Raw genomic sequence first — 7,626 nt, 5'->3', positions numbered from 1 at the left:
AAAAAGACATTGTGGTTAATGACATCCTGCATGTAAGTAAAACAAAAAAGCAACCTACCCCCTCTAATGAAATTTAAATAATTTCAATCCAAAGGAGAATAAAATCCTGTTCTTTCCTCTCCACGTATCGTAGGATGTGGGAACAAAATGCTACATATCCTTGTTGATATGAGATGGGAGTTTGAGATGGTGGATTCAGGTTTGCAGACACTGGTGTGCAAACAAGTGAAGTGTGCATAGGAGGACAATAATACTGCTAGCTCTCCATTTTAATAGATACTTCAATCATTTTGTCACTTAAAGGTCTGAATATGGTGATTCCTACCATCTGTTGATCCAAAATGAATTAGTGCTCAGTACAATTTCAGAAACTAAAGTGGTGAGCATCAATATTAAACTTCTTGTTTTATGGTAACCTTTTTTTGTCTAAAAATAATGCTAGCTAAGGAATAGAAGATGCAGCAGCCAAACGTTTATATCTTTATTTCATTTATTATAGTGTTAGTGCTGAATGGGCTTTACATAGTCATAGGCATCAGTTTTTGGACCAGTCAGTTTAACATCTTCATTGGTGACATGGACAATGGGATCGAATCGAGTGCACCCTCAGCAAGTTTGCCGATGACACGAAGCTGAATGTTGCGGTCAGCATGCAGGATAGGAGGGATGCCATCCAGGGAGACCTTGACAGGTTTGAGAGGTGGGCCTGGGTGAACTTTGTGGAGTTCAACAAAGCCAAGGGCAAGGTCCTGCACCTGGCTTGGGGCAATCCCAAGCACAAGTACAGACTGGGCGGAGAACAGACAAGAAGCTTGACACATGTCGGCAATGCGCTCTCACAGCCCAGAAGGTCAACCACGTCCTGGGCTGCATCAAAAGCAGCGAGACTAGCAGGTTGAGGGAGGTGATTCTGCCTCTCTACTCCACTCTCATGAGACCCCGCCTGGAGTGCTGTGTCCAGGTCTGGGGCCCCTAACACAAGAAAGACGTGGAACTGTCGGAACAAATCCAGAGGAGGGCCACTAAGTTGATCACAGGACTAGAACACCTCTCCTATGAAGCCAGGCTGAGAGAGCTGGTGTTGTTCAGCCTGGAGAAGTGTTGTAGTTTAGATTCTCTTGTTGAATTTCCCCATGTGACTATGGGTTTTTGGGGGGCTCTTGCCAATAGCGCTGTGCGGTCCAGCTGCCCCTGGGGAACCAGCCATGGGATGGGGGGGGAGCGGACAGGGGGAAGACGAGATCCCAGGAAAAAGGGGTCCCACAATAACTAGGGGAATTAAGGGGAACCAGGGGTTCCAGTTTCGCTCTCTTTGTCCTGAGACTGCTGTTGGGAGGGAGCCACCAGGAGCCACGGGAGGACCTGTTTCATGCTCCTGCCTTGCACATCCCGCACCGCTCTAGGCCTATGCCCATCAGAGCTGTCTCTCCCCAGAGCCCCCTCCACTGCATGCCATCCCTTGCTGCATGGGGCCTGTGCCATTCCTTGCCCGCTGCCATCTCCAGAGCAGCAGCCGGTTCCGCTGATCGAGACCATGGCACCCGCCCACACTGCAGCATCCAGAGCTGGTGAGTCCCACCACCCACATGGAGCTTGCCTGCTGCTGGCTCCAGAGCAGCAGCCATTTCCACCAATCAAGACTGTGGCATCTGCCTGCGCTGCAGCGTCCGGAGTTGCCACGCGTTTTTCCCTGCCTGCTGCCCTGCGCCAGTTTCCTGCCTCCGGGACCATGTGCCTGAACTGGGACTCCATTGTTGCCTCTGCAGTGTGGAGGCATAAGAGTGCCTTTTGGGTGACATTTTCTCTGTATTTGGTTGTTGTTTTGTTCTGGTTTTTTCCTGTTCTCTGTTTTTTTAGTAAAAACTCTTACTCGTTTCTATTCTTTGCTTGAAAGTCTCATAATTTTAAAATTTACAGTAAGTCTGGGAGGGAGGGGTTTCTATTCCATCAGAGGTCCCGCCTCCTAGCATACATTGTCTTTAAACCAAGACAAGAAGGCTCTGAGGAGACCTTATAGCAGCCATCCAGTACCTAAAGGGGCTACAAGAAAGATGGAGAGGGACTATTTACAACGGCTTGTAGTCATAGGAAAAAGGGGAATGGCTTTAAGAAGGAAGGTATATTTAGATTAGCCATTAGGAAGAAACTCTTTACTGTGAGGATGGTGAGGCACTGGAACAGGTTGCCCAGAGAAGTTGTGGAAGCCCCATCCCTGGAAGCGTTCAAGGCCAGGTTGGATGAGGCATTGAGCAACCTGGTCTAGTGAAAGGTGTCCCTGCTCATGGCAGGGGGCTTGGAACTAGATGATCTTTAAGGTCCCTTCAATCAAACCATTCTAGGATTCTACAATTCTATGATGATTTCTCAAAAATCGGAGCCACCACCACAGCCCCAAGAGCACAACAAGGGCTACAGCCCAGCACTGCCAGATGGTAGTGAAGAGCAGGTGTCTCTGGGCCATGTCATTCTGCTCCATTTCCTGCAGCAGACGAGTCATCTCCTGGTTCAGCATCTCTGCACGCTGCTGCATGTGCTCGCGTGTGGCCTCATCCAGCTCATCACCGACCACCTGCAGGCGCTGGATGAGGATGTGTCGCACCACAGAGAGGAACATTCGGGCAGCCATGGCCTGCAGGAGGAGGGAAAGAAGTGGTCAAGTGGGCTGGGAAGGAGGGAGCTGGCAGTGAGAGGAGCAGGGATAGGAGCTGCATGGAGCTGGGTGCAGACAGGAGAGGGGGTGAGCCTCCTGGCAGGTGGCTGAGCCCTCAGTGCAGGGTGACAATCCACCCTGCAGGGGCCCAGCCCTTGTCCAGCCCTTGTCCAGCCCAACCTCCCCTTGACTGCTCATGGCCAGGCCCTGATAACCACCCCAACTGTGACTCGTACCCTGTGACATCACAGGTGCCAGAGCCCACCCCAGCTCAGCAGCTCCCAGCTGCCCTGGGCAGCCAAAGCCGTGACACCTTCAGAGGACAGACCCATCCAGCAGGACATGTAATGTGGGGCAGGATACAGGGATGGCTTCTGTGAGAAGTTCCCCCTATGTCCGATAGAGCCAACACCAGCCAGCTCCAAGACAGAACCACCACTGGCCAAGGCTGAGCCCATCAGTGATGGTGGTGGCACGTCAGGATACCATATTTAAGAAACGTGTGGGAAAAACTTGTGCAACACCAGCAGTCAGGAGAAAGGAGTGAGAATATATGAGAGAAACAACTCTGCTGACCCCCAGGTCAGTGAAGAATGAGGAGGTGCTCCAGGCACTGGGGCAGAGATTCCCTTGCAGTCCATGCAAAAGATTATGGTGAGGCAGGCTGTCCCCCTGTAGCCCATGGAGGTCCATGGTGGAGCAAATATCCACCTGCAGCCCTTGGATATGCCCAAAAGAGGCTGTGACCCTGTGGGAAGCCCATGCTGGAGGAGGTTCCTGGCAGGACCTGCAGATCTATGGAGAGAGGAGTGCACACTGGAGCAGGTTTGCTGGCAGGACTTGTGACCTCACAGGGGACTCATGCTGGCGTACTCTGTTCCCGAAGGACTGCACCCCATGGAATGGACCCATGCTGGAGCAGTTTGGGAAGAACTGCAGCCCATGGGAAGGATCCACATTGGAGAAGTTCATGGAGGACTGTCTCCTGTGGAAAGGACCCCATGCTGGAGCAGGCAAGAGTGAAGAGTCCTCGCCTAAGAAGGAAGGCAAGACAGTCAATGTGTGATGAACTGATCACGACCTCCATCCTCATATTTGCTCTGCCCAATGTTTTTGAGAATCTCGTATTTGCTACCTTGGAAAACATAAAACCCAAATTGAAATTCGTTGAAAAAGTTGCTTCAGACATATTTTACATATTAAAACAACTATACTGAAGCAACACTCTCAGACACATTCTATGATTTTTGGGATTGTCCTGTGCAGGGGCCAGGACGTTTGGCTCAATGACTCTCTCAGGTCCTTTCCAACTCAGTATATTCTATGATTCTACAATTGTGTTGATTCCATTTTATATAGCTGTCTAGCCACAAAAGAGGAAGACAAGAGATGCTTGGGAAAAAGTCTGACCAAATAAAATATTTGAAACATAACCCTGAAACAGTTTGTCAGAAATTGTTAGGTTTGAATTTAATGATGGACAATTAGAGGTGTATCTTCTAAAGATTTGTCTTATCCATTATATGACACACCCCTATTCAAAATCCATATAGGCAGAAATCATTCTATGCAAAATGTGTGGTAGTGCTTATGCAAGGGAAGCTCTTGAGATGTTGGAAGTAAATTTCAGTTCAATATTCCAACCTGGAACTGTAAGAAATACAGCCATCAATGATTTTACACATGTATTTCCAAAAGCTTCTTTGAAGACAAGGACTTTTGTACTCCACCAGATTACTGCCATCCTGGAGAGTACACAAATGATTGTTTAATATTCTGTGCCACCAAATGACAGAATCTTATTTCAAATCTTATTTAATAACTGCTCCCTCTGAAACTTCTCATGGCTTTTTTCTGCCTTTCAGTCAAATGACTGACAGGCCTAGACATCTAAAAAATCTACTGCCACGATGTTACAGTCTAGTTAGTGGCTGTGATGAGGTTCTTTAAATGGTTACTACGAAGATGAGATTAAGGCACTAAATCCAAATGTTAAGGTCTCAAATAGAAAATGAACTTTATTTTTATAAATGGTAAAAATGAGGGTAGGGGGGAGGAGAAGGGGGAAAATAAGGAAAAGGAAAAGCTACAAAATTAAATTACAAAAGGATTGCCATCACCAGTGAGGGAAGAAACCGGGTGCACACAACCTCAGGCAGTCAGCAGAGGAACCGTCGAACAGAGGCAGGTGGTGAGCAGGGTGGATGGGTAGGTGGGATGGCAGCAGGCAGGCGAGATGGGTGAAAGCAGCCGTGGAGGTCAGCAGCCAACACTTGACCCTGAGTTGAACCCGACCAAGCTGGAGGCAAGCGGGAGAGGTGGAACGGAGGCAGGCGAGATGGAGGCAGGCGCAATGGAGCAAGGAGTGGGGCCAAGACAGGAGCAGACTGGAACACTGGAACCTGGTGGACTGGATTTTGAACACCACGTGTCCTGGCCCCAAACAAAACTGAATTCTGGCTGTCTTGGACCCCCAAAACAAAAGACTACCAACAAAAAACTCTCTACTGGCAATGCTGGGCACGGTCTAAAATACCCCACAGTCGATGCTCATTGGCCGGCTTGCATCTGGGCAGACTCCTCCACGCTGCCGATTGGTTAGACCATCGGTATCTGGGCAGGCTGGCTTTGCTGAGGCGGGACAATGTAACTTTTCTCTGCTGTAGACTCTCCAGGAGGGCTGGCAAGTAGTCTAAAAATGTCCTCTCAGGACCATGAAGACAGCTCTGCCAGGAGTTAAAGACAGAGTCCGCCATTTTGTTCACCAAACAGGTCAATGTGAAAACAACAAAAAGAGTAAGAGCTGAAACCATTTCTTACACAGGAGGGAGAACAAATGAAGTCCAAATTTAACTTTCAGAACATTACCATACCTTTCTACAGAAACATTTCCCAGAACAAGCAGCTCCAAGGTGTGCTCAGTTTGGATTCCACCACAGAAGTAAGGGCATCTTTCAAATCATCAGAGAGATGGAGATAGGAAACTTGAGGTTGGAAAGGTGGCACTCTGTCTGCATTTCTAACAAAGGTCAAAGCAAGAACATGATTGCTCATAGCAACATTTTGTGTCATTTTTCCTATATGAGAAATAAACTCCTAATCTTGGTTTCATTGGAATTAATCCCCCTGAGCCTTCTCTTCTCCAGGCTGGATAGTCCCACCTCTCTCAGCTACTCCTCAAAAGAGAGATGCTCCAGTCATTTCATCATCTTAGTGGCCCTTAGCTGGTCTCCAGTATGCCCATGTCTCTCTCTCTTGTACTGAAGAGCGCAGAGCTGGACACCAGCACTCCAGGTGTGGCCTCATCAGTGCTGAATAAAAAGGGCAGGATCACCTTCTTCCACACCTGGCAGTACTCCTCTAGTGGAGCCCAGGATACCATATGCTTTCTTTGCTGCCACATTGGTAGCTCATGTTCAATTTGGTGTCCACCAGGACCCCCACGTCCTTTTCTGCAGAGCTGCTTTCCAGCTGATCACCCCCAGCCTGTGCTGGTGCCCAGGGCTCTTCCTTCCCAGGGGCTGGGCTTTGCACTTACTCTTCGTGAACTTTTTGGGCTCCTCTTGGCCCATTTCTCCGGCCTGTTGAGGTCCCTCCGGATGGCAGCATGACCCACTGGTGTATGAGCCACTCCTTCCACTTAATTAACTGGTTTTTTAAGGCACTAAAAAGTGTGATATAATTGATTAAAAAAACCTAAAACAAAACCCACAACCAGCAGCAATTTGGAATAATGTTTCATCACAGGAAAAATTTATTAAACATTTGCTAACACGGGGGGTTTTGGTAGCATTTTGCTGCTAAATACAGTATCCACTCAATTTATTAAACTATTAACCATTCCAATTCAAGCATGAGGGAAATTATTTTGGTTTTGCCAGTAATTCATATTTGCAAAAGAAAGGCCTGGCACGCAGGAAGAAGGGCAACAGCAGATGTAAAACCTTCTAAAGAAAATTTAAAAACACATAGCATCATTAAGACATTAATAAGACAATGAGCTCTTTGTAGCAAGGAAAGGGGGAAGTTGTTCAAAGAAAATTTGCATTAGAAGGTTTCAAAGATTTCTTCCAGGAAATTCATAGAATCCTAGAAGCCTAGAATCCTACAATGGTTTGGGTTGGAAGTGACCTTAAAGATCAGCTAGTTCCAACCCACTCTGCCATGGGCAGGGACACCTTCCACTAGAATTCCTTGCCTACAGACCGCTCAGGTGGCCTGACAGACTCCAGCCCAGTGAGGGGCTGCCCTCCCTCCAGGGCAAGTCTGTGCTCCCAGGCTGTGGCACAGCAACGCTCTTCTGTCTCAGGCACAGCCAGGCTCCTGACTGCAGGGCAAGAAGCAACAGGCAGTGCCCTGCCCGGGCCACCACTGTGGGCACACAAGGGCACACAACCAGGGGAACAGGTTTGCAAGACAATACAAAACCGGGAGAAGCTGTTGACTCCACTGAAGGCAAGGAGGCCCTGCAGAGAGACTTCAACAAATTAAAGAGATGGGCAATCACCAACTGCATGAAGTTTAACAAGAGCAAGTGCCGGATTCTGTACCTGGGATGGGGCAACCCTGGATGTATGTACAGACTGGTGAATGAGAAGCTGCACAGCAGCTCCATGGAAAAGGCCCTGGGGGTCCCGGTCAAGGGCAAGAGGAACATGAGTCAGTAGTGCTCTGGCAGCCAGAAGGGCCAACTGTGTCCTGGGGGGAATCAGGCAAAGCATCACCAGCTGGTCAAGGGAGATTGTCCCACTCTGCTCCATACTGGTGCAGCCTCACCTCAAGTGCTGTTATCCACAAAATTCTGATTTGTCACCTGGTATGCAACAAGCCAATAATTACACATTGAAGAGAGACATTGATTATTTATTTCAGAGTTGCCCAAGCCTGGATGCCCAGTGGAATTCCACAAATCAAGCACATGAACTATCAAAACTTTTTACTAGTCATACATTTTAGCAAACAAAGGAATTAGTGTT

Source organism: Lepidothrix coronata, unplaced genomic scaffold (assembly GCF_001604755.1).
Source record: "Lepidothrix coronata isolate B3197 unplaced genomic scaffold, Lepidothrix_coronata-1.0 Scaffold36, whole genome shotgun sequence".
In the NCBI taxonomy this organism is placed as follows: domain Eukaryota; kingdom Metazoa; phylum Chordata; class Aves; order Passeriformes; family Pipridae; genus Lepidothrix; species Lepidothrix coronata.
Note: the sequence above shows the minus strand (reverse complement) of the source record.